The sequence below is a fragment of the Electrona antarctica genome, assembly GCF_951216825.1.
Source record: "Electrona antarctica genome assembly, chromosome: 23".
Classification (NCBI taxonomy): domain Eukaryota; kingdom Metazoa; phylum Chordata; class Actinopteri; order Myctophiformes; family Myctophidae; genus Electrona; species Electrona antarctica.
Window position 1 is genome coordinate 11,035,182 of NC_136804.1, and position 15,055 is coordinate 11,050,236.

Genomic DNA, 15,055 nt, shown 5'->3' on the forward strand with positions numbered 1-15,055 from the left:
ATAATAATACATGCAATAATTACTACTGGTATACGGCACATCGCTACAGAAAATGCAGCCCAAAGTGCTTCACATAAAAACCAGGGTGTGCAAAATTTGGCATCGTCCGGGTTAACGGTGCCGGAGATTAGCTGTAAACAGACGGACGGACGGATGCACACACACGCGCACACACGGACTGACGGACGGAGTACAAAACATACTCTTTTAAGATTAAAACGAGAAGGATTACATTACACTGAAATCAAATTTATAAAAACAGAGGAAATATATATAATTTATTTAAGAAGCATATACATAAAATGGCACCAGAGCTCACCATTCCGAGTTCAGGTGGTAGGGTGTGCCACAATGTAGGGCCAGGGTTGACTCTCCAGTGTTTTTATTAAGCATTTTTTGAACATCTAAGCTAAGGGGAAGGTGGAGCTAGACCAAAGTATACTGTACTCTAAATGGCATGGGTAGCCTTATATGGAGTTATGGACTAATATGATTCTGAATTACCTGTCATTTTCTTAAAGAATGTTCTAGTTTTCCAGTAGGAGTTACAGTAATGAAAGCATATATTGGCATATTTTTTATGAAAAGAAGGTCTGGGAAGATAACAGGCTGTTCTTGTTGTGACCTTGTTGAAATGAGAATTAAAATTTCGATCAGAATCTCAAATCACACCCATGTCCGCACGCTGCAGGGAAAACCGTGTCGTGTGTATCCAATTATACCTTCCTGCACTCCGAGGGAAACCTCAGCCAGCTGTTAATGGTTCCTGCATGGGTGAAATTGTGCACGTGTCAACATTTACATACATGGTTGTGTTTACGCCAATGTTTCTGTGTGTGGCTGCAAATAGTTTGCTTTTCATTAAGAGCATTAAGAGCATGATTTGGAAAACTGTTTGCCTTTGCACAATGCATGGTTGGGGGGGATAAGAGGGGAGCGGAAAACTACTGTGTTCTCATTTATCATTCTGATAAATTGGGAGACAATCTGTTGATATGCAAAGTGGGCAGTGATCCAGTTGCTACTGCATTCCCCACTAGCTGAAATAAATACACATAAACACAAGTAAATCCGGATTAGGCGGCCCACAGCCTTCTGCACGTTGTGTGTGTGTGTGTGTGTGTTTGTGTGTTTGTGTGTGTGTGTGTGTGTGTGTGTGTGTGTGTGGGGGTGATTCCTTTTATGTCAAGGCGATGAAGGGTACCCTGCAGAAAAAACACCGGCCCACATCCTTATATATATATAATATATCCAGACATTATCTGGTTATTATCCAGTCATGGTGTCCTCTGTCAACACGCACGCACGCACGCACGCACGCACGCACGGACGGGCCAAAAGCTCAATGGTTAGGGAGCATAGCCCGCCTGGGAAACCTAATGGTCCTTAACGATAGAGGGGTTAAATACGTAATTTTGTCACTATATTATATTTGCATATACGGATCGCAAAATGCCGCTCCTTCTTCTAGCCAACCGCCAGCTCTCGTTATACAGCATTTAACTAGGATAATAAAAGGTCCCCTTGGATTAAATGTGCAAGGACAGGGCTGTCCCTGAGGTGTGTGCATAGAGGTGTGAATCTTCACTGGCCTCTCAATTTGATTACGATGCGCCTGCCAACAATTGGGTTCGATTTTACGATGCATCTCAATGCATCTGCATTATTGCACATTTTTTTTCATCAGCAGCCCCTACAAGGATACAAGTGTCCTTGTATTTTAGGTCAAAACTAGGCCTTTTTGTCTCCACCAGGACGAAGGCATGGGGAGAGAGGTTTGCACTCCGTCTGTGTGTGCGTGCGTCCATCCGTCCGTCTGTGTACAGCTAATCTCCGGCACCGTTAACCCGATCGGTGCCAAATTTTGCGCACACTCCCTGGATGCCAACGATGAATTTTCCAGAACGGCCTGTTATAGCGCCACCAGGAGGCCGACTTTTGTAAAACATATTTTTATAATACTCATCCAGATTGTCCATTCAGGTCCACTGTAGACGGACCTGCCCCAAGGTTATTAGTGCCAAAGTATTGTTTCACAAGTCGGAAAATAAATTGACATTAATTTAAGCCCATACTGTAGCTCTAAAACAACAGGCACATCACAAAGAGAGAGAGGGGACTCACTGAGATGTGTTTATAATTATTTACACGTACTACATAATACATATAAGCTGTGTATGCGTGGGTGTGCGTGCGCGCATGCGTGCGTGCGCACACGCGTGTGTGTGTGTGTGTGCGTGTGTGTGTGTGTTTTTAATTGCATGCCATGTCTATCTTTGCTGTACCCCTGGGGGGCTGCTTTAGCAGTAGTCTGTCGTCTCTGGCAACAATAACCCAGATCTGTTCTGAGAGACCCCAAGGGATGTGTGGGGGAGAGAGAGAGAGAGAGAGAGAGAGAGAGAGAGAGACTGGTGTTTTTGTCTGCCATATGTGTTCAACAGCCTCCAGAGTTTAGCAGATGCACACAACACCTGTTTTTTTAATTAGATGCTGCTGCAATGACAAGGCATCCATTAAGCTCTCTACAGCCACAGTGGAGGAATGTGTGTGTCTCGTACAGGGAAACACAAGAAAGAAACGACGTAGGAGGAACGGAAATAGAGCATCGAAGTCTGACATAATGTACCTCATGTACGCATCCTATCTGGGTAACCGACATTCACATAAACAGGCTGTATAGGCTACTATCAAATATGAGTGAGTGACAATTGTAAATCATACAGAGCCACCTCACTTACAATAGCCCTGGGACAATTTTGTTTTATTGTTATTTATTATTATTTTTATTTACCACAATTCTTATATTGAGATGATTCTAAGATGACACAATGTTATTCTCATAGAGAAAGAACTTCCTGTGACCCAGGTCAGGGATGAGCGAGGGATGTCAGGACTTTGGCACTCTAGAAAGTATAAAACCATAAAACTACAGCCTAGGTTAAAGGTATATTCAGTGATTTCACTTAATTCAAATATCACTTATTCTTTCTTATTTTTTGGATAATCCTCCCTACTATAAAGTGCGCTGACCATATAAGGAGTTCCTCCCTGTCCCCAGTTAACCCCTGGGGTAAAAAAACCCTAGTTTCGGTTTGGGCTTTGGGTGGCAAAGCCTTCATCCAATCAGGATGAGAGGGGCCTTCCTCCAATCATGTTTTTTTCCCCAAATCACCCAAATCACTGAATGCTCCTTTAAGGTTTTGTGTAAAAATGGTCAATTATGCAATACTATGTTGCTGGTCCAATATTGAATATATTACACTCAATGATGCATTTGTTACACAGGGAAGCAGTGATGTAGACACATCTCATCTGGTGTGGCTATCACCGTGCTGTGCCCAGGCAGTCGCAGGGCTAACGCCGCCTAGATAAGGAGCCAGACATGGCGCTACGCTATGAGAACACAGAGGGCGATGGAGATAATGCCCTCACTTCCTCCCTTTATCTGTCGTACCCTGCTTTTATCACCCACTGTGTCTGACCAACACCTCTGGTCTAGAGTGGCAGACATGAGCACACTCTATGCTTTATCATGCAACTTTATCACTGCCAGAAATAACAGATTGTATACGGCAGGGGTGCCCACACTTTATTGACTCGAGAGCTACTTTCCAAATGACCAGCTCAACAAGATCTACTCGCCGGAAAAAAGATATTATACCAATGCTGAAAGTGGTTTAAATAATGATGTACCTGAGGGGGCTTTGAAATAGCGGCGCTGGCGTTAACATAAGACAAATGCACTTGAAATGGGAATTGGGTTTTTTTGTATTTAATTTGTAATGCTATACCAACCTTTGTGTTTACCTATGCCTATACCATTTAAACTCACATATCTGTTCATTTCAGGAAGCGACACAATCATACAACAAAATATAATTGAGGCTGTATGCCAGCTACAGTAGGCTACAATTGCACTATTAAGTATTTTCCATTCAAATAAACCTCCCCCGTGTCATTCTTTGAACAGTGAGCTATTGGAGAGGGGGAGGAAAGTAATTCTCCACACAATCACAAAATCTGACCACCTTCTCGCTGCAGCCGTGTGAACAATGAGGAAATGCAAATCAGCCCCCATGTCGGAGTGGAGGAGACAGATGCGGTTGGACTCGCACTCCATTTCTCATCCTATTAGCTCCCTAATGGGACTGAAATGAGATGGCAAATGGGACAAGGTAGGACAGAGAGAGCAGGACATTGAGAGGCGAGGGGATTTACATTGCATTTACATTCTACTACCAGGAAGAACCCAGTGCAAAGTCAGTGTTATGATGGCACCATCTATGATTTGACTGAGAGCCTGCCATCGTGCAACCTCCAGCTTTTCCCCAGAGGAGAAAAACTGATTATTTTTTTTTTTTTATTCAAAATGAGTTAATAGCACAGGCGGACTCTTCACATACTAGAGCATGTCTGAAATAAATATCAGAGCTGAAATTGACATGTAAATATGAAATAAATGCTTACACATGTAGCTAGGTGTAATGTTAGAGACCACAGAAGTGAACCTTTCAAGCCTGTTTTCTCAACTCGCTATTTACTCTATTTACTCTAAGCCATATCTCCAAAACTGGTCGGTCAAATTGAACAACCAATATGTCAATTTGAAGCTATGATTCCCTGCTTTCATATGACATTAAAAAAAATAAAAAAAATAAAAAATCCAATGGCAGTCCCTCAGTCTGCCACTAGACAATTTACAATAGGGTTTTAGCAGACGCTCTTAATTCAGAGTGATAATAATATAGGTCTAAACAGTATAATATCAAAACAATCTATAATCTGTACATTGACACTACACGCTATAGGATCATTCCAGGTCTGAACTGTCTACTCTACATAAGATGCTAATTAATTTACATTTTAACCTTTGCATAAGCTTGCACGGTCATCAAGGCTAGGGCAAGTGCAAGATGAGACAAAACGTACGATTAGAATATGGAGATAGGAGGTTTCTGCCCTACAGCAGGGGTTCTCAACCCGTGGGTCGCGACCCCTCGGGGGGTCGCCAAATTATTTTAGGGGGTCCCCAAATTATTTTCAAAAAAATAAAAAAAATAAAGATTTCTTTTTTAATTTTATTTTCACGATTTTTCAAAAATAGCAGACCTACAAGCTCGTAGCGCGCCACTCGGTGGCGCGCTATGAGCTTGTAGATCTGCTATTTTTCAATAGCTAAATTATAACAATGCTTAAAACACCAAAAGGGTTTCCCGCCCAAAATGGTTTAAGGTTATTGTAGCAGTCAATTTATATTGGGGGTCGGGAGGGGGCGGGGCAGGGGTCCCGAGACATTGCCAAAGCATTTCCGGGGGTCCCCGGCCAAAAACGTTGAGAACCCCTGCTCTAGTGCAACTACCCTCGGATTCCCGCCAGATGCATTGAGATGCGAAGTGATTCACTCCATTACGAATTCTGCAGAGGTCTCACTGTTTTGACTTGGACAGTGGACTGCATTTTCTCTGAATGTGATTAATGTCTTCACTACATTTATGACATAGCTGGAGATGTTTTTTCTTATGTTGATAGCAAGAATAGCATTGGTTTTCAGTACAGAGGTGCCTTTTAAGTAATTCATGTTCTGAAAAACTCGGGTTTGGTTCTGCTTGCTTGTTTAAATAAATAGATGGGGAGGGGGGCGCATATTTGTAGAGATCCCCATGGGGAAACAATTTCTCTGCATTTTTTTGTTTTTGTTTTCTAAGTTTAGAGTAGTAGCCAATGATTTATCCCAGTTTATTATCCGTTATGTCAATTAGCCCTCCCCACTCATTTATTTGTGTTGCAACTGCTATTGTACCCTAGCTACTGGCTTACCTGCCAGTGAGGAGCCCCAAATGTTGATCTGTCATTTTGTCCAGCACCCGGACTACAGATTGGGAGATAGATAAATAGATACATTGACAGACAATACTACAAAACTCTACCTCCTGAGCTACTGCCGCACTGCTGAGCAGCCCCTAAATGCGCAGCTAGAAAAGGGTCATTGAGCAGAACAGATGGCAGAATGCCTAACGCATCTATTTAAGTATTTAAGATCGCTGGTGAATACTTTCATTTCATTAAATTCTCCGAGACACTGCTGTTATTTCATTATGCATTATGCTGCTGATGCCAGACAGGAAGCACTTTAAAATGTGGGGCTGAGCAGCACTGGGTCCCTCAGTTTGATCAGCTGTCCTCTGGGATGCGTGGAGGGAGGGCTGGGATTTGAACCTGTGACCCATCTCATTGCAGTAGCAGGCCTTTCATGTAGAGTGGTGTTGGGTATAATTAGGTCACTTCATCAATGTCAGCACATTGAATGCCTGGCATAGTGCTCGTCTTGATGAGCGAGGGCCAACGTGCCAAGTCAGCGCAATCCACAACACATTAGGTCTGAGAGAGGAGACACTTCCTCATTCTACACTGTGTATACCTCATCAAACGTTGGCATGTCGACAGTAATGCATCAAATGGGACCTTGTCCCCAACAAACTGCATTGTCCAAAATGTTTTAAAGCTAATTGATTTGGCATCACCGCAGAGTGTGAGATTCAGTGCCCGTTGCTACATAAATCACCTAAATGCAATTATTTGATATAATCGCAATTTCTGGAGAAAGTTACAATTATGTATTGTTTCCACCAGCCACGCATAACCGGTTTAAACTACCGGGAAGAGTTATAGATAAAGGGCTCCATTTTCGTCACCGCTAAACCCTTTATCCCTACATTTCTTTTCCTTTTTTTACTATTTTGAAAAACATTTTTGAATAGTTCAACTAGTACTAGTCAATAAACATTGACACGTTGTGAGCTTGTAGACTGGCCATTTGAACTATTCAAAAATGTTTTGCAAAATAGCAAAAAAAGGCAAAGAAGTTTAGGGATAAGGGGTTTAGCGGTGACGAAAATGGAGCCCCTAGTGTAAACTGGACACATGACTGCAGGATCTCTCTAAACCCTGCTGGGTTGTGTCAGTCTGTGGTTGGTTTAAAGTGACTCTAATCCTAATGTTTCTACTGGTTTTAAACTCTATGTATAATGTGACACTAAACAGACCAGACGACGCAGTGTTATGACTAATGACATGATGATGACACCGGTTGGAGACCAAAGCTGTAGAGCTTACCATGGTTTATTTGAAGCGCAGCAGCAAGAGGAAAATGACATACTTACTGCAACAAAACAATATTGATATATTTTTCCAGTACAACCCACTGAATAAACCAAATAAAGTAAAGCATTGGAGACGAGCATAGAAAATGAGGGTGCATTAACGTCAGTAATCTCACACAGGGTGTGTGACATGCAGTATATTGAAGAGATGGTTTTCAGCTTCGAACTCTTTGAAGCGACTAAGCGAGCAAGATGTAAGCTTCGACAGGCATGGCAGCGAGGGATTATAGCTGAGTACTGTTAGGTCTTATGTAGTCTCGCGTTGCCTCTCGCAATTTTCAAATGCTTCCGTCATACAGTCTGGAGCAGCAGTGGGCAACTTTGACAATGGAGAGGGCCACTATATTTCAACACTCACTCCCTAGGGCCATATATTACGGTCGTCGCAAAAATAGCCGATCTACAAGCTCAAAACGCGTCGCGCTGCGACGCGTTTTGAGCTTGTAGATCGGCTATTTTTGCTATATTCGAATTGAAATCTTGAATTTTTGCTATTTTTTTAATCAGAATCCTGAAAATTAATATTTTTCATTTCAAATGCCTTTAATTATACTAGCATTGAGCTACTAATTTAGACTGAAGTAATTAAAGCGGGTCATGTTTGCATGTTGTGGAATTGTAATCAGCTGAAACCAATATTATATCAGAATTCTGACATTAACCTGAGGGCCGCATTAAGTGAAGGTGGGGGCCGCATGTGGCCCCCAGGCCGCCAGTTGCCCACCCCTGGTCTGGAGCAATGGAAGTTCTATCATGAGTAAGCGATAAAGCGGAAATGCATAATCCTCCCCACTTCCGTTTCGTCTTTACAGTCGCGCAAATTTATCCTAATATGAATAGAAATCACCTACGCATATATACTGTACATACTTACACCTAGAAACCCAATTCAAACCTATTTAGGTTCATCTTACGGTGGACATGAAAAGAAATCTAGTTTTAGAAATATAGTGCTTTCAAATTTGAGAAATTCACAATGGGGCTCAATGGCAGATATTGGCACGTCAAAAAAGCACTTTCACCTAGAAACTCCATTCACACTTTTTATAATTCAGCTTACTGTGGAGACAAATGCTGGAACTTTTTACTTTGAAATGATTTGTAGTTTCGGAGTTATTTAACTTAAATGCCCAATGCATTCCCAATGGCAATATCACAAACTTTGGCATGCTGCTAGTCCTACATACTTACACCTAGAAACCCCATTCAAACCTATTTAGGTTCATACGGTGGACATGTTTGCCTGAAAAGAAATCTTTTAAATATTTCATAGTTTTAGAAATATAGTGCTTTCAAATTTGAGAAATTCACAATGGGGCTCAATGGCAGATATTGGCACGTCAAAAAAGCACTTTCACCTAGAAACTCCATTCACACTTTTTATAATTCAGCTTACTGTGGAGACAAATGCTGGAACTTTTTACTTTCTGATTTGTAGTTTCTGAGTTATTTAACTTAAATGCCCAATGCATTCTCAATGGCAATAGCACAAACTTTGGCATGCTACTAGTCCTACTGTAGCTGGTTGCTTAGCAGAAAATTAAATAAAAAAATAAAATGTAAAGATACTGTATTTTAAAATATATTTTCGTGAACGGAAATGGCAGCTTCCTTAGTCGGATTTCGGGAGGTGTAGTTCCAGACTCTATATAGCATTCGTAGATTGTGGAATAGTTGTCTGGCTACGCGAGACTAGGTCTTATGAGGAGGGAAAAAAACGAAGTCTAGACTAGATCAAAGGAGAAAGTATCGATGTTTGGCCACAAACGGAGAACTGAGTGATCCATACACTAAGATGTAAGTATAATGTAAGCAACTCATATGTCCAAAATTGTTACTTTTTCAGGATTCAAATTTTAAAAAAATAGCAGATCTGCAAGATGACACTGTGTTATGATCAAGCAGGGCGTTCATTTACGGAAGAAAATGGAGATGAGAGGTTTCTGCCCGACAGTGACGATATGAAGTGTGGAACCATTAAATGTACATCACTGGTTCATCCTCCATTTCTGCAACAAAACAGGTCTGACTGATCACACATCTTGAGATTGCTAGGGATCGATTGCGTCTGTGATTGATTGGGAAGTCAATTAAGGAAGGAGCTACAGAGTAGACGGCTAGTGAGGGCTGGAAATTGAGTGATTTTTTGGCCGAAATTGGTTGTTCTGCTTCTGCCGGCCTGTGCGCCATTGGATTTATTCGGGACAGTGTCCCTCCTCACTCTCTCTTGAGGAGGAGGAGTGCAGTCTCATCCATCAGTAAAGCTCACACTCACTCATCCTCACATCTTTCAGCATCCTAATCAATAATCCTGTCCTTCTTATCTCACTTCGAGTTCACCAAAATGTTGCACTTAGTTGTAACTCTTATCTGCACCTATCCTGTGTTTCGAGCTTTACTGCAGTGCTACTTATAACATCTGAATTTACCCACAGGGATCAATACAAATGTATCGGTCTGTCAATTGCTTTATTTACTTTTTTGCTTTTTTCCCACTTTTTCCTCACAATTTAGTCGTTACGCCGATTCCTCCCCACACATTTCTGTGTCGTCACTGCTGTCATATGCTACTGACTCACCTGCCAGTGAGGAGCCCCCACCGGGAGGACAGAGCCTTAGTCCTTACACCCCAAACTCCTCACTGACCCCAGCCCGTAGGATTACAGTCAATGACAATTATCACCCTCCTCCCCCGAACACGGACCAATTGTGTTCATATATACTGTAGGCGCTTGGCAAAGCCGGATGTACCACGGTGGATTTGAACCGACAACTTCCGTGGTGGTGGAAGACTTTAGCACTGCTCCACCTGAGCGCAAGTTAATTGCTTCTACTGACCATATTCACACAACAGCCATGTTGCTCTGACCTCCCACTACCAAGTGCCCCATGTGACGTGTACTGCTCCAGAGGTACACATCACATTAGCTGAACATGTGTGTGTGAAGGATTTGAAAACATCTCAGGACAGTTAAACCTAAACCCTCTTATTTCAACCCTAAGAGGATTGGACCCTGATACCTCTTTGATCCTGCGCTATAGGAGGACACACATTAGTTTACTTGAACACACAGCAAATCTGTTGTTTACTAATGACAGTACGCGTACAAAGTACAAAGTCAGTTGGCTAAATAAGTTTCCGTCCATCCATCTTCAACCGCTTATCCGTAGTCAGGTTGTGGGGGCAGCTCCACTAGAGAGCTCCAGACTTCCCTCTGCAGAGCAACATTAGTGACTTCCTCCTGGGGGATCCCGAGAAGTTCCAAGGCCAGTGAGTCGATGTGTTTCCTCCAACTGCGCCTTAATTGGCTGCCCCAGGGTCTCCTCCCAGTGGGACGTTCCACTGGGCGTCTCCCTAGGGAGAAGCAGCGAAGAAGCAGCGACTCTACTCCGAGTCTCTCTCGCGTGACTGAACTTCTCACCCTATCTCTAAGGAAGATGCCAGCCACCCGTCGAAGAAAACTCATTTCGGCCGCTTGTATTTGCGACCTTATTCTTTCGGTCATGACCCACACTTCATGACCATAGGTGAGAGTATAGGAACGAAGATAAGTGTGATTTATCTGTTAATGGTAGGCTACTAGAGTGAGTTCAATATGCATTGTCATATTATAAGAGACTCTTTGCACATAGACACACGTACCTCTATGATACACACACACACACACACACACACACACACACACACACACACACACACACACACACACACACACACACACGCACGGTTAAGATGGAGTTCATGTTGACCTGGTGAGTGGACGGAAAGTGAGAGACAAAAGCTCTTATCGTCTCACAGCTTGTAGAACATCTGGTCTCAGTGTCAGCACTCTCCTTCATAGTTATTATGATGAATACATTCCGAGACAAAAGGTCACCCTTATTGGTTCGTTCTTAGCACTGGACTATCAGCACTGGAAGAAACTCCCACTATACCTTCAACAGGAAGCCTCTGTAGACATTTTTAAAGCACAGCTCAAGACATAGCATCTCATGTAGACATAGTATAATGCATAGTTCATTATATAGATAGGCTCTTCCTCAGACTGAGGAAGAGCCTATCTATATAATGAACTATGCATTGTGCTCGAAACGTCACAGTCATTCATTTGTGCAAATAAAGGCACTTATCACTAGCATCGGAGCCCACAGTGTGCGAGCGTCTTCATTCCTTATCCAAGAAAGGTGCTATAATACAAATAACGTTTATTATTGCGACCGATTGGTCGCAGTTACTATACTGTATATACGTGCAGGAAGTAAGTCACGCAGGAAGCAGTCACACAGGAAGCAGTCACACAGGAAGCAGTCACACAGGAAGCAGTCCCGCAGGAAGCATGTAATGCTCTTCATGTAATGCTGCTGCTGCACACACACAACACACGGGGGCACTAATGCTTTTCATGTGCTGCTGCTGCACACACACACACACACACACACACACACACACACACACACACACACACACACACACTGGCAGAAGCTTCATGGAAGCCACCGCCCACTCAGTGTGTGATCTCTCTCTCGCTCCAGACAAACAGCGGACTGCATTAAAGGAGGAAATGTCACAGCACGATTTTGCTTAGTCCTTCTAAATCTCTGTATATACAGTAAAATATAGCCAACTCATCGAATCTCTTACATCAATATTGTTCTCAGAAAATAGTTGGTTTGTGCCTAAGTTAAGATTATAAAGATCGCTTTGGGCATTTTGACTGCCAAGGGACATTCCCAGCCATTTCCCATGATGGCAGTGGTTTGACTCATATGGATATAAATAATCAACTGACTGAGAGAAAACGCTAATGTTACTGCTGTCCAAATATTCCACATTTCGGAGACAGTTCATTTACAGTTGTGACGACACAAAGATGACTCCCTGACAATATCGCTGAGACAGTTTATTAGTGTGGTTGCCCCAACAGGGCAACTAGACTAGAGTACTTGGATCACTTTATTATTCTTTCTAGAGTAACCTTTTTTTGGAAACGATACTCCTCCCACAGTTTGGACGGCACGCACTTGAGTCACATTGACCGGCTTCATCGGTGTGCTTGTATTTAGCTGAGAGAAATGTTGTAGAGTTTAATTGATATTAATTATTATTAATTACTGAATTAATTTCACCCATTCTTCACATTATTCCGGTAGACTGTCTCAGCCCTAGCGGTCGCCTTTATCGCCTTTAAGGCGTATTACTGGTTAATAATAATATTATCACTGATCTGATAATGATTGAAACCATCATGACATCGCCACATGGCTCGGCAAGGCTTACTTTGCTTAACACTAAACCCGGGTGATTTTCACCCAGATAATTATATTTTTGTAATTTTCATGTTGCTGATGTCTGTGGTGGGTGGTACTTTCAGTACCTTCATGATGCTCAGTGACATCATAGAAGGTCGGTTTTGATGAGAAATATTTGTTGTGGAATATATTACATTGGGTAAAATATACCGGGGTTTAGTGATGGTTTTACAAACATTAAGTTTAGTGTTCTATAGGGTTCAGCAGTGCAGTATACATGTATAGTAAGCAGTAAGGAGCCAATAATAGTGTTCAAAATGAAGATGTACTAATACAACACAGCGAGGCAGGGGGGATCTTCAGTGGACAAACATTTTAGAATCAACTTTACATAAACGAATTTCAGTTCACTGTGACCGCTGAACTCTTGCGGTGAACTTTGAAGCATGTTTTGAAAACGAATGAGGGGTTTCCCCTGTAAGTCTATACTCAGGGTCACCGCGATTTGTGACTGCAAATCAGCTTAAGACTCATTGTGTTGGTATGCTGTTTAATTCTGTAGAATAATCAGAATTAGGCCTCTTTATCAATATCATACGTCTTGTGTCACGCAACACCTTCTAATGCAGGGGTTCTCAACCCGTGGGTCGCGACCCCTCGGGGGGTCGCCAAATTATTTTAGGGGGTCCCCAAATTATTTTCAAAAAAATATATATATATATATATTTTTTTTAAATTTTATTTTCACGATTTTTCAAAAATAGCAGACCTACAAGCTCATAGCGCGCCACCGAGTGGCGCGCTATGAGCTTGTAGATCTGCCATTGTTATAATTTAATAGCTAAATTATAACAATGCTTAAAACACCAAAAGGGGTTCCCGCCCAAAATGGTTTAAGGTTATTGTAGCAGTCAATTTATATTGGGGGTCGGGAGGGGGCGGGGCGGGGGTCCCGAGACGTTGCCAAAGCATTTTCGGGGGTCCCCGGCCAAAAACGTTGAGAACCCCTGTTCTAATGAACGGTCATACAACACAACCACACAACCCTATCAATGGCTACCTTCATTTGTCCAGATGTACTTGGCTGTCAGGTCATTAGACCAGTGGTTCCCAAAGTGGGGTCCGGGGACCCCCAGGGGTCCTTGAGGGAGTTCCAGGGGGTCCCCAGGCTAAATGGTAGTTTGGAACCAAATGGACCGTTATGGGTCTGTTAAATTAACATTGATTGGCGGTCCCAGAGACAGAAATGCCATTAAATGGGGGTCCATAGCCTAATGCATGTCAAACTGGGGTTGACTGCTAGCGCTGTAAAAACCTTCTCTTATGGGGGTCCCTGGCATATCTTTTCAAATAGGGGTCAGTTTGGGGGTCCTTGACATGTACAAGTTTGGGAACCACTGATTTACGACTGGGTGGAAATGTTTTTTTATTTTTTATTATTACATTTTTTATCCCACAATTTTGTAACCCATTTTTCACCCCTGTGCCAAGGAAATGTTTTTGATGCATAAATCTGAACAAGCCCTATGGCAACATCATTGCCACAGGGCTGTAGCTATGCATCATAGGGCTGTAGCTATGCATCATAGCTACAGCCCTGTAGCCTGTAGGCTGTAGCTAGCTATCCATCACTCACTCACTGGGCCAAAAATATGATCTATTCCTTCTGTCTGTTGCAACAAAATGTTCATCTCATATCGTCTCTGTCGGGTGGAAACCTCATTATGATCAAAACTGTTACTTTTAACCCATTCAGGCCTGACGTCGAAATAAAATAAAAAAAGTTTTCTAAATCATGACAATTTTCGGAAAGATTTGAGGCACATTTTAACGATTTTTCAAAAATAGCAGACCTACAAGTTCATAGCGCGCCACTCGGTGGCGCGCTATGAGCTTGTAGATCTGCTATTTTTCAATAGCTAAATTATAACATAATGTTTAAAACACCAAAAGGGGTTCCCGCCCAAAATGGGTTAATGGTTAATGTGGTTAAACGCTAACGTGACATGGATGCGTTCCAGGTCTCAATGGATTAAAGTTGCATATTTGGCAGTAACGGCTGTAGCTAGAACGCGGCTAAAGCCCCAGGCAGCTTCCAAAAACATTCCAGCAAATTGCTCTCCTGATTCATGAAGTTACTCTCCTTGAACAACCGCGGAGCGGCTAAATATGACGGGTCTTAAATCCTTTCCACTGTGGACTTACACATGAAATTGCACATTTCCACGCTGACGCACGATAACAGAAAGACTGATAAGTCTAAATTCTCAACTTGTTGTCTCAGGAGCTCAAAGGAACAGATGTTTATTTATATTAAAACCACTGTTCTGATCCAGCTCTGACCTCAGTATGTTAGGATGAATTGATTGTCAAAGTAAAACAAACAGAGGTGGTTCTGGAGCAAAGACAAAACGGCGGAACAAGAAGATGCTCAGGAACTAAAAATGGAGTGGTGGAAAGTAACTAATGTACTAAAGTAGCCTACATTTACTGTACTTAATTCGAATTTTGAGGTACTTTTACATTACTGGAGTGTTTCCAATATTCTATACTTTTACTTGTACTCCATAGACAAATATTGTACTTTTTTTTAACGTAAAGAAATGTACAGTTGGAGGCCATCGATATTGTCCTTTTCTTTTTGC

The 15,055-nt window shown here is 42.2% G+C and overlaps 1 protein-coding gene across 1 annotated transcript in view; it reads left to right on the plus strand.

The window, feature by feature from the left end:
* Window positions 1-15,055, plus strand: part of tmtc2a (transmembrane O-mannosyltransferase targeting cadherins 2a) — an 87,415-nt gene that overhangs the window by 36,920 nt on the left and 35,440 nt on the right. The window lies entirely within an intron of this gene.